The 13353-nt window shown below is 40.3% G+C and overlaps 1 pseudogene; it reads right to left on the bottom strand.

The window, feature by feature from the left end:
* Positions 1–778: 778 nt before the first annotated feature.
* LOC101328503 (uncharacterized protein C1orf53 pseudogene) lies at positions 779–1299 on the bottom strand (annotated as a pseudogene).
* Positions 1300–13353: the final 12054 nt, after the last annotated feature.

Genomic DNA, 13353 nt, shown 5'->3' with positions numbered 1-13353 from the left:
GTTTCCATTTGCATGGAATATCATTTTCCGTCCCCTTACTTTCAGTCTGTATGTGTCTCTAGGTCTGAAGTTCGTCTCTTGTAGACAGCATATATATGGGTCTTGTTTTTGTATCCATTCAGCCAGTCTGTGTCTTTTGGTGGGAGCATTTAATCCATTTACATTTAAGGTATTTATCAATATGTATGTTCCTATTCCCATTTTCTTAATTGTTTTGGGTTTGTTATTGTAGGTCTTTTCCTCCTCTTGTGTTTCTTGACTAGAGAAGGTCCTTTAGCATTTGTTGTAAAGCTGGTTTGGTGGTGCTGAACTCTCTCAGCTTTTGCTTGTCTGTAAAGGTTTTAATTTCTCCATGAAATCTGAATGAGGGCTTCCCTGGTGGCGCAGTGGTTGAGAGTCCGCCTGCCGATGCAGGGGATACGGGTTTGTGCCCTGGTCCGGGAAGATCCCACATGCCGTGGCGCAGCTGGGCCCGTGAGCCATGGCCACTGAGCCTGTGCATCCGGAGCCTATGCCCCGCAGCAGGAGAGGCCACAGCAGTGAGAGGCCGGCGTACGGAAAAAAAAAAAAAAATCTGAATGAGATCCTTTCTGGGTAGAGTAATCTTGGTTGTAGGTTTTTCTCCTTCATCACTTTAAATATGTCCTGCCAGTCCCTTCTGGCTTGCAGAGTTTCTGCTGAAAGATCAGCTGTTAACCTTATGCGGATTCCCTTGTGTGTTATTTGTTGTTTTTCCTTGCTGCTTTTAATCTGGTTTCTTTGTATTTGTGTTTTGAGGTTTTTTTTTTTTTTTTTGGATTAAGGTTTTATTTATTTTTTTAATAAGTCTCAATTAGATGGAGAACAGAAATGAAATTCTTCTCAAACATAAAAATGTGAATTGAGTTGCTTCTTTTTGGATGGATCTTTAACATTGACTTGACCATATGGACAGTGTCTGCAGGTAGACCCGCAGCATCTGCCTCTCTGCAAGTGGGCCAGCCGGGTGAGCACCATGTAGCCGGTAGCTGGGTCCACGAAGTTCAGCCGGCCAGCCGCGGAGGCGGCTGCGTGAAGCTCCGAGACCCTCCGCTCTGCCGCTGTTAACTCTTTGCTCGCCAGACGCCTTGCTGCTCCCTCTGGTCCGCCCTGTGAGTCGGGCCCAGAGCCGCCTCAGTCTCCCTGCGAAGAGGAGAAGAAGGTGAAGCTGAGGCGCTGTCGGAACACTTCTCTGACCCGAGGCAGTTCTGGCGGTGGGGCAGGGGACGGCTGCCTCCCGAGCGTAGCGCCCGCGGACCCCGGGACCTGCCAGGCCGCCATGGCTGCCGCCTGTGGGAGGCGGGGCCAGTTTTGACAGTTTGATTAATATGTGTCTTGGCATGTTTCTCCTAGGATTTATCCTGTATGGGACTCTCTGTGCTTCCTGGACTTGATTAACTATTTCCTTTCCCATATTAAGGAAGTTTTCAACTATAATCTCTTCAAATATTTTCTCAGTTCCTTTCTTTTTCTCTTCTTCTTCTGGAACCCCTATAATTCGAATGTTGGTGTGTTTAATGTTGTCCCAGAGGTGTCTCAGACTGTCCTCAGTTCTTTTCATTCTTTTTTCTTTATTCTGCTCTGCAGTAGTTATTTCCACTATTTTATCTCCCAGTTCACTTATCCGTTCTTCTGCCTCAGTTACTCTGCTATTGATCTCATCTAGAGTATTTTTAATTTCATTTATTGTGTTGTTCATCGTTGCTTGTTTCATCTTTAGTTCTTCTAGGTCCTTGTTAAATGTTTCTTGTATTTTCTATATTCTATTTCCAAGATTTTGGATCATCCTTACTATCATTATTCTGAATTCCTTTTCTGGTAGACTGCCTATTTCCTCTTCATTTGTTAAGTCTGGTGGGTTTTTGTCTTGCTCTTTCATCTGCTGTGTGTTTTTGTCTTCTCATTTTGCTTATCTTACTGTGTTTGGGGTCTCCGTTTTGCAGGTGCAAGTTCGTAGTTCCCATTGTTTTTCATGTCTGTCCCCAGTGGCTTAAGTTTGTTCAGTGGGTTGTGTAGGCTTCCTGGTGGGGGGGACTAGTGCCTGTGTTCTTGTGGATGAGGCTGGATCTTGTCTTTCTGGTGGGCAGGTCCACATCTGGTGGTGTGTTTTGGGGTGTCTGTGGCCTTATTATGATTTTAGGCAGCCTCTCTGCTAATGGGTGTGGCTGTGTTCCTGTCTTGCTAGTTGTTTGGCATAGGGTGTCCAGCACTATAGCTTGCTGATCGTTGAGTGAAGCTCAGTGCTGGTGTTGAGATGGAGATCTCTGGGAGACTTTTGGCATTTTGATATTATGTGGAGCTGGGAGGTCTCTTGTGAACCAGTGTCCTGAAGTTGGCTCTCCCACCTCAGAGGCACAGCACTGACTCCTGGCTGTAGCACCAAGAGCCTTTCATCCACACAGCTCAGAATAAAAGGGAGAAAAATTAGAAAGAAAGGGAGAAAGAAAGAAAGAGGATAAAATGAAATAAAATAAAGAAAAAATAGTTATTAAAATAATTATTAAGAAAAAAACATTTTTTAAAGAAAAAAAAAAAACACGGACTGATAGAACCCTAGGACAAATGGTGAAAGCAAGCTATACAGACAAATCTCACACAGAAGCATACACATACACACTCACAAAAAGAGGAAAAGGGGAAAAAAATCACAAATTTTGCTCTCAAAGTCCACCTCCTTAATTTGGGATGATTCGTTGTCTATTCAGGTATTCCACAGATGCAGGGTACATCAAGTTGACTGCGGAGCTTTAATCCACTGCTTCTGAGGCTTCTGGGAGAGATTTCCCTTTCTCTTCTTTGTTCGCACAGCTCGAGGGGCTCAGCTTTGGATTTGGCCCCGCCTCTGCGTTTAGGTCGCCTGAGGGCGTCTGTTTTTCCGCTCAGACAGGACGGGGTTAAAGGAGCAGCTGACTCTGGGGCTCTGGCTCACTCAGGCCTGGGGGGGAGGGAGGGATGCGGAGTGCCGGGCGAGCCTGCAGTGGCAGAGGCCGCTGTGACGTTGCACCAGCCTGAGTGGTGCCATGCGTTCTTACTGGGAAGTTGTCCCTGGACCACGAGACCCTGGCAGTGGCAGGCTGCACAGGCTCCCCGGAAAGGAGGTGTGGATAGTGATCTGTGCTCTCACACAGGCTTCTTGGTGGCGGCAGCAGCAGCCTTAGCATCTCATGCCCGTCTCTGGGGTCCGCGCTGTTAGCCGCGGCTCACACCCATCTCTGGAGCTCCTTTAAGCAGCGCTCTTAATCCCCTCTCCTCGCGCACCAGGAAACAAAGAGGGAAGAAAAAGTCTCTTGCCTCTTTGGCAGGTCCAGACCTTTCCCCAGACTCCCTCCCGGCTAGCCATGGTGCACTAACCCCCTGCAGGCTGTGTTCACGCCGCCAACCCCAGTCCTCTCCCTGCGCTCCGACCGAAGCCCGAGCCTCAGTTCCCAGCCCCGCCCGCCCTGGCAGGTGAGCAGACAAGCCCCTCAGGCACGGATCCTCTGTGAGGAAATCTCCCCGCTTTGCCCTCCGCACCCCTGTGGCTGCGCTCTCCTCCGCGGCTCCGAAGCTTTCCCCCTCCGCCACCCGCAGTCTCAGCCCGCGAAGGGGCTTCCTAGTGTGTGGAAACCTTTCCTCCTTCACAGCTCCCTCCCACTGGTGCAGGTCCTGTCCCTATTCTTTTGTCTCTGTTTTTTCTTTTTTCTTTTGCCCTACCCAGGTACGTGGAGAGTTTCTTGCCTTTTGGGAGGTCTGAGGTCTTCTGCCAGCGTTCAGTAGGTGTTCTGTAGGAGTTGTTCCACGTGTAGATGTATTTCTGGTGTATCTGTGGGGAGGAAGGTGATCTCTGCGTCTTACTCTTTCGCCATCTTCCCCCTCTGTCATCTTTCTTTTTATCAGTATATTCTCTTCAGGCCCTTGGGTTTCAGCTCCCTCTGCTCTTCTAAATTATTTATAATTAATTCATCTACTTTTCATTTTCCAGATATTTGTTGATATCTCCGTTTCCTTTCATATTCTCATTATTCTTATAATTTTTACATATCTTTTTTTTTTTTAGTTTGGATTGGGAATAGAGATAGACACACATATTTAATCTAAATTCATTCCTCATCATGTATCTTTAAGTGCCTTGGCTAGTGATATCATTGGACAGAGCTGCCTGTCTTGATCACACCAAAGAGGCCATTGTTGAGATCTTTCCAAACTAGCTCTTATCAGCCCATTATCACTTTTTGTCCTACCATTCTCATTCTTCATCTCACCCAAGAGAAGCAAGGCATTTAAAAAAATAGAAACTCTGGATAAACTGTTGGCACCTAAGACCTTTCAATTGAGTAAAAGAATATGGTAAGTGAATTTATGACTCACATCACCAAGAAAAGTAATGAAAACAACATATGATACAGAAAGAACATTTTCCTACCAAAATGATATATTAATATGGCACAGATGAAAATATACCCTAATTTCTTCTCACTTGTTATTTAATCGATAGTAAGTTTTTTAAAAAAAATTATTATTGCAGTTTTATAAAAATGAAACTATAATAATTTTTTTCTAGTACGTGTAATTTTTTTCCCATATTGCTAGATTTAATTATGAACTTTATAAGCATTTTTTAGATGTGCTTTTTCTGTCCAGTGCTCAACTTTCTTACACATTTGAAAATACTTTTCTGTGAAATTTTTAAAAACAATTTTCTGACCCTTAAATTCTATACATAGTATTTTAAGATCATATTCTTTTTAAAATTTTCATTCTATTTGGAGACTACAACACTTGAGAAGATTAGAAAAAGAGGGCATGAAAGAGAGCAATACTTGTTTTAAGTGTCAGTTAATGAGATCGAAGGAGAAACATGAAAATAATGGGTTTCCTTTTGTGTCTGTAGAAGGATAAGGGGAGAAAAGGAAGGAAAAACTTAATTGGGTAGTTTGTTTTTTTTTAATTCAAGATCTTGTTTTTGTGGGATAGGAAAATTTGGGGCTTAAAAACTCTTAGCCAATTTCATAGCAGAGATATATTTTCAAATTGAATTGAGGGGAATGTTCTTTTGAGGTTAGTAAGAAACATCAATAAGGGAGCTGAGACAGCAGCTTTTACCCCAAACTATTCCAAACGTCAAGAGCAGAGCTAAGAATAGAGGTTTGTAATGGCCAGTCCAGTTTTCAGACCACAGACAAATGCTCCCTTGTCCCCACGCCTGCTTAGAGCATCATTTTAGAATATGCAGTGGTTGAATATCTCTAAAGAGACTGTGAGTCACTTCCCTACTCAACCTCAATTTTCTTTTTTATTTCCCTGGTTGATTATTGGGTTGAAAGCAAAGCTGAGGCAAAGACCAAGCACAAGGTTTCTGATTCAAAGGGTGAACTGAGAATTGAGCACATGTCAAATCCTCTCCTATCTGGTCCAAACTCATAAAAAAATACTGGATAAAGACTTATAAAAATTTAGAAAACACATAAATATTTCAAACTCTGGGAAAGGGAAGTCTCTGGAGACCACAAGTAGAAATACTTTTTTGAAAAAAGAGAGAAACCCATGGACATAAGTAGGAACTGAAGTTTAGGAACATTACATCGTCTGAGTTTCCCTAACAGGGCCTGAATGCTGAGCACTACACCACCAATGCTGGGGCCTCCATGAAACTACTTTGGATTTGCATAAAAGATGACCTCCCTGGGTCCTGAGAATGTGAATATGATGAAAAACATGCAATAAGTTTAGCAGGCTTAGGAATCTATTTACATCCCCCAACTTAGGAAACATTGAAGAATCTGAAAAAAAAATAAAATAAATACTTTTAATATCTTTTAAAACATAAAGAATTGAATGGGAACACCAGAAAATTACAGGGGATAATAAAACAAGAATAAGAGATAATGAAACAAAAAAGCAGATGTATTGAAAATTACAGTTAGAATTCTTAGAACTTAGTAGTTATTGAAATAAAGAGAAACACAATTACATGCATTGAGTAGAAGACTGGAAATAGTTGAGGGGAGACTAATGAACTAGAAGAACGTAGCCCAAAGATATAGAAAAGAAAAATGTGAAAAAAGAACTAGGAGACATAGAAGATTCAGAAAGTCCAACATACATGTACTACAAATTCAGAAAGGAGGAAATACAGAGAATGGAAGAGGAATAGAGTTTAAAAAGATTATGGTTGAGAATTCTCCCAAACATAAGACATAAATCTAAGACTGGGAACACCTTCTGGGTACTGAGCTAGAAAAATGATGACCAGTGGAAGCTAAAGAGAAACTTTTGAAAGTGGAGACTGGAAGTAAATATAATTTTTACCCAAACATTTTATTTCGTCATCTCACAGCTATTTTTAGTATGTGTCTAGAGCAAGGCCTGTAGCAAAATTGCTAATAAAAATTTTACATTAAAAAGTGTTGTCGCTGATTTTGTTGCATTTCCAAGGATTTAGAAAGCTTAATTCTCTTTGACAGGACAAGTATCCAAAGAGGAAGGTAGCTCTGAAAGTGAATGCTATGATGGGTGGAAAAGAAGGAAGCCCAAGGAAAACCAAGCCTAATAGTGGTTAATGCACAATTCAGAGAAGCTTACAGCTAATAGTGCTACAGCAGTACAGGGACACCTGCCATGGTCAGGAATATAAGCCTTGTGTTATGGTTATTTAAATTCTGGAGAAAACATGGAGCCTTGACATCCAGAAAGCAAGCCCTGGAAAGATTCCTAAAAAGTTGCAAACACGTATTAGAGATAGAAAGGTAACACTAAGACAAATATCAGAAATGTGACTCTCATAGCAGCAGAAGCAAGTACAATATGACAAGTTCTTTTTTAGGTGGGACTGGTGTTTAGATGAGACCACAACTGTTTTATACAATTGGTTATAAGATACACAATATATAAACCTTCCTCAAAGCCAAGTTTGCTCAGAGTTCTATGCATGTTGTTTCTAGTTTCTCACTTTCCATTCTTTTTCCTACTCTAATCAGTTGGCTGCTGCCCTCACTGTTCTGCTAAAAATGCTCATTCTAGTTCACCATAAATTTTAAAATCAGCATCTCAGCATTATTTCACAAAGTTGAGCACATCACCTTTCTTTAAGAAGACAGTTTATTCTGCAGGCTTCTGCTACATGATACTGTCGTGGATTTTTCTCCTACCTCTTGAGCAATTCTTCCTCAGCCCTCCTCTACTCTGATTTCTAAATATTAGATTTAGGCTTTGTCTTGTACCCTCTTCTCCTTTCACTCTATATGCTCACTCTAGACGAGACACTACCTATATACAAATAACTCCCAAATTTATATTTCCAGTCAAGATCTTTCATCTGCATTCCAGGACTATCCAACTGCCAATATGCTATTAGATTGTCTCACAGGTGTTGCAAATATGTTCAAAACCGCACTTCTGCTCATACCCCATTTCCTTTGCCATGTCAGATCTGCCCTTTGGTTAACTTGACTGCTTTTTTCCCCGCAAACCTGAGCAGGGTAAAATGTCAACCATGTTTTTAAGCAGAATTGCTTATGATAAAATGACCCTGGATTTCTAAACTGGATCTTGCTAGTGGAAACTCTACATACCTGATGTGGACATCAAATCTTCGGGCTTTCCTGAATATGGTGATTCTTGTAACTGGATGTGTCTCCTGCAGGGTGTGACACCTACTGCCTGGAGTCACCATATGTGACCCTGAGGCTCTCTTAGGCTCCTGGGAGTTTCTCAGGGCTGTGGATGGAACAAAGTTATCAAATATGAGGTACCTACTTCTTCAGTGGATTTGATACCTAAATTAAAATTGATTCTGTTAATGGAAAACAGAAATATGGGAGACTAAATTATCACGACTCAACTTCTAAAGAATTGTCCCTGTGATGGGAGTGGGATGCTGATGTGTTGGTGTGAACCTAATTGGGTGTTGGTGTGAAGCCAGTTGGGTTCTGACCATGACACTGAATTGGTCGCTATGATTTGGGAGCAGAAGCTGCTTCGTTCTCCCACATTCAAGCAACCGCTGTGACTGGTGTCAATGTCCCTTTCTCTCTCGCTCGATTGTCTTATCACTTAATCATTTGAAAGATGATCAGACACCCCTGAAATACTATAAAAATAAGCATGAAAGTAGAAATATCAGTATAGTTTAACAAGTGAGGCAGTGATGAAAAATGCTCCTGTAACCCAGTGTCTTAGAAAGAAACTTCCATGGTTTTGCTGCACATTTTATGGAGGAGAGAAAATTAATCCTCAAATGTATGTGAAACAGATTGCAGTGATTTAATGGAGAGTTATTACTTTTAAAAAATCACATTATTCCTCCTCCTCTTTTACAGGTTTTTGAGGTAGGAGTGATAATTTCCTGATCTTTTGTAGGATACAGAAAAAAAAGGAAATTATTTCAGTCATGTGTTACACAGTTCCTCCAGGCTTCTGTAACAGAATCCTAATCTCTTCATTCTCAATGCGTAACACACTAATGTATCCTTTCTGGTTTTGTCTGTTGAGTCAATTTATGGATTATATAGCAAAGTCTGTTCCAATATCTGGAAGGAATATTTTGCTTAGTTTATTTACCAATAAACGAATATAATACCAAACTGTATTATACAATTTGACTTTCCATTTCAAATGGATAATGTAGGTGTAGTTCAGACAACTTTTGGTCCTTTCAGAAAATAACAAACCAATTGTTAGGGGACACAGATTTGATACCACTGAGAATATTTTAAGTGCATTTGCTGATAAAATATTAAAAAATTAATCATATACTGAAAATGGAACCCAGAACTTGTTATAATCCCTTTGATCAAAGACAAAATATTTAGGCAGTGACAATAGCAACAAGGAAAAAACTTGACAATTCCTAAACAATCAAAGAATAGTTTCAATAATTTTATACAGGGCTTCCCTGGTGACGCAGTGGTTGAGAATCCGCCTGCCAATGCAGGGGACACGGGTTTGAGCCCTGGTCCGGGAAGGGTTGCGTCCTCCCATCCCACACCCCTTTGACCTCATCTCCTATTCTTCCATTCTGTATCGTTCTCCCCCTTGCTCACTCCACTAGACCACCCTGGCCTGCTTGCCACTCCTTGAATATGACAAGCATGCTCCTGCTGTAACTGAAAGTGAGGTCTGGCTGCTCGCCGCTCAAAAGCCAATAAAGAGGCAAGTTGGTGGAAAGGAAAATTTGCTTTATTTTGGATGCCAGCACTGTAAGCCACTTGTTAATGATAATACATAAAATCTAATTAACAAAGATTTCAAATGAAACTTTATAAATACATAAATACATAAAATTTTATAAATACATTATAAAATTTTATCTTATAAGTCTGTCATAAATATAGCAGTGAATCTTTCAATTGTTGCAGAGTAATGAGGACTCACTAGGTAGAATTATTTGTGTGGAAACACATTCAATTTCTTGGTTACCCAGAGTACAATGACATTAAAGTAGAAGCATACATAAACTGCTTGGTTTTTTTCAATGTGCCAGGAGGCATTTTGTTCTAAATGTTGATGAGTTGGAATAAACCCTGGAATTTCCATGCTGGGATTTCATAGCCATCACTCCAAAGTTTCTTTAAGTTAAAAAAAAGTAAGTCTAATGATCTATGTGTCTTAGTCCATTAGGGGCACTATAACGAAATATTGTAGGCTGGGTGGCTTAGAACAATAGAAATTTATTTCTCACAGTTCTGGAGGCTGAGAAGTCCAAGATCAAGGTGTTGATCTGATGTCTGGTGAGAAGCCACTTCCTGGTTCTTACATGATGGTTGTTTTTTCACTGTGTCCTCACGGTGGAACTCTCTGGGGCCTCTTTATAAGAGCACTAATTCCACTCATGAGGGCTCTGTCGTCATGATCTAATCACCCCCTAAACTCCACCTCCAATCACATTGGGGATTAGTTTTCAACATACAAATTTTGTGGGGGCACAAACATTCAGTCTATAGCATATATACTAACAGAAGATGAAAGACACATGTGACACATTTGTCCACATTTTCAATGTTTCAAGTACAGTTCATCAGGAGCAAATGTGTAGTATATTAAAATTCAGCCAACAGTATTGAGGACTAACAACGTGGTCATCACTGTGGTAGGCATTGGAGTGCTAAAAATGAGAATTTTATCTCTGAAAAATTTACAACACAAATGGGAAGATAAAGCACCCATAAAAACACCGTTTAGAGGAGACTGGGGACCATTATATTTTATATAGACATATCTTGTTGGAAAATATAAGCTAATTAAGTCTTCAAAATTGTAGTTCCTTTTCTTTTTTCATTGCATAATTAAGCTCTTTCTTACATATGACCTTGACCTGGGATTGTTGCGGTACGTGGACTTCTCACTGTTGTGGTCTTTCCCGTTGCGGAGCACAGGCTCCGGACGCGCAGGCTCAGCGGCCATGGCTCACGGGCCCAGCCACTCCGTGGCATGTGGGATCTTCCCGGACCGGGGCACGAACCCATGTCCCTTGCTTCGGCAGGCTGACTCTCAACCACTGGGCCACCAGGGAAGCCCTGGGAGTATCTGATTGAATGCAGTGGAATGTGTTAGGAAGCAGTAAGAGACAAGGCCATCTAATCAGTTGGCAGTCTTGAAGACAGGGCTATGAGATTTTGTTATTGACCTTACAAATGTGGTATTTTAGGAATATTAACTTGACATTGGTGTGCTAAAAGGGCTTGAGTTGTAATGCTAATTGGACATGCTCCATTCATTTAAATGAATTTACCATTCTTTCAAAATTATTGATATCAAGCTAGACTTATAGTATTTATTCATTGTGACATTATTTCTGGTCCCAGGTTGTGGTGATTGATTTCTCACCTCCATTTATAGCAATGGAATCTAATTGAAGGGCTTTTAAGCAAGCTACTCTGCCACATTGATGTGGGTGATTTTTTACAGCATTTCTGAAATCCTGGAGACTATTTTTTTCTTCCTTTTGTCTAGTCTGAATGTCATTTACATTTGGAAGAATCAAGACACAAAATCCTCCTAACCTGTTCAAACATGAAAGTGGCTGCAAATGTATTTTTGTCATTTGTCTTCTTAAGCCATATTTTCTTTATGGTCTTGAACCTAAGTGAAGAGACTCAGAAAGAGAAGAGAACATTTAATCAATAACTTTACTGTTCTTCTATTTAACCATTTGAAAAAGTACTTGGCATTTAAGGGAAATATTTTTCTTAGGAAAAAATAATATAAAAGAAAAAAAATCAAGCAATACTCTATGGAAACGTCTAAGCAAAAGATGCTTTTCATAAGGAAATAAGTTGTAGGACAGACACTGAAAAAATATAAATATACCTTTTTTTGTGAACAGCTAAAATGTGGTGTATGTTGCATATGTGTGCATAATACCACCCAATGTTTCTGTGTAAATTATCTTACAGGGTCTGATAGGGTACTTTCCCTGTGAAATGTTTGTGTAGCTCCTGAAATAAATGCAATTTATGTAGATGCCTTTGGATGTTCTTCCTCGGAACCCCGGTTTTTCGCTTGAGCCCATTCTTCCAACTTTAGCTTTTTCTGGCCTCACAGTACAAAGAAAAGCATTCTGATTTTGGGGGGAGTTCAGCATTACTCTGAAATGACCTGACCATCGGCCCTGGCGATTTGCTTTATATCCACTGTTTTGTCCACCACTTATTTCCAGAAATTAGCTCAGTGCCTGGCACAGGATTGGCATTCAGTTAATATTTACTAAGTGAAAATTATTAGACCTCATAATATTTGCTCCAACTTTCCTTGCCACTGAAAAACTTTTACTCTTCCAGGTAAATAACTGTTTATATTTCTTATTCATCCTGGTCACATTGCTTCTTCTCTCTTACTACCCAGAATTACATTTTCATTACTTCCGGTTTTATTTTCAACTTTAGTTTCAGTTTCTAACCTGTAATTTCCACTGGAGATTCTCAGGCTGTTCACTATGGTTTTTATCCTTCTATATTCAGTTCTTTAAAGACTAAATCCCTAAAGCTTCATCTACTTGGGTCGTATCTGAATCTGTTTTCTAAAATATGACACTGACCACCCTCTACCCTGTCACCTCTGACAAAGCTTATCTTTACCACATGGATGTTATGTAGAATGGGGAGAGGCAGGAGGAAAAACAATTTATGCATGCTGGTTAAACATCATTCCAGTGACAATTCACACTTGTTCTCTCCCTTTTAAAATCATTGTTGTGTCTCAAACACATTGTATATAATGATGGTTGATTCTTTCCTAAGTTAAATTTGCTGCTTCTGTTGGTTCTTTCCACTCATATAGATACACAGTTTTCCTTAGCATCCATATACAAGGAGCCTTATATTTCTGTGGTTTTTGAACTGTTTTCTTTCTTAGAACTACAGAACATCATGGCAGGCGGGGAGAGGGAGCTGAAACACAATGGTCCACGGAGGATGGGGTGACCCAGTCTTCTTGCATTTCCTTTCCCTCCATTGCCCTGTCCCAAGGTGTAACCTGTTATATTATGAGCTTTCATGTGCCTCCTAAGAGACCTTGTCCCATGAGAGTGTTCTGAAACAAAAATAAGCAAAAAGAATTTATGTGACTTACTTGAAAGGGCACCATTTTGAATATAGTCATACTTTTCTGGGATCAAAGTTTATTTGAACACAGTCAGCTTGGGTATCAGTGTCCTGCCTGTACTATACCCAGGAACAAATACAAGTTCCCCAGGAATAGGCTGTACCAGAGAAGGTACCCTCCTGGTTTCCAGTCATCTGAGAGGAGACTGGGCACTCCCTTGACCAAGACTAAACCCTCATGTCTGTTTATCTGAGTGACTTGCCAACTCCCAGGAGCATGAGCTTCACATAGATAGCTGACTACATCCACCATAGTCACTTAAATATATAAATATCTCCCTCTATTATTAGTAGGCTATTGTCATAGTTACATTTAATTTCCTTATCATTAAAAAAAAGCCTGGTGTTCTCAGACAGAGTTTCATGCCATTCACTTTCTAATGGCTGTCTGATGGGGCAGACAAGGGTGGTTACCAGGATATACAAGTGTCAGTAGGCCCTTAAGTTGGTAATCCAATGAAATTGAATTATATATTTCAAGTATTTATATTGGCTTGACTTACTTTCATGCTTCTCAAATGACAAAAGCATTCCCCAAATGTATTTTTGCAGAAAGTTCTTGTGTCCTATTGATTTGTATGTGCTGGGTATGTGCATTTTCTCATTAGTGCTGATGTGCTCTCATAATACACCATCCAGTCTAAAAAGTGTAAGAAGACAACAAAAAAGTGATCTTCCTTAATAAAATGGATAACTGCAGAGTTTGAGAACTTCTTTTTTCAACATGAATGGCCATTTTATTTTTCAATTTTCCTTA

The sequence above is a fragment of the Tursiops truncatus genome, chromosome 3 (assembly GCF_011762595.2).
Source record: "Tursiops truncatus isolate mTurTru1 chromosome 3, mTurTru1.mat.Y, whole genome shotgun sequence".
NCBI classification, from domain to species: Eukaryota; Metazoa; Chordata; class Mammalia; order Artiodactyla; family Delphinidae; genus Tursiops; species Tursiops truncatus.
This window is presented reverse-complemented; position numbering and strand designations above follow the sequence as displayed.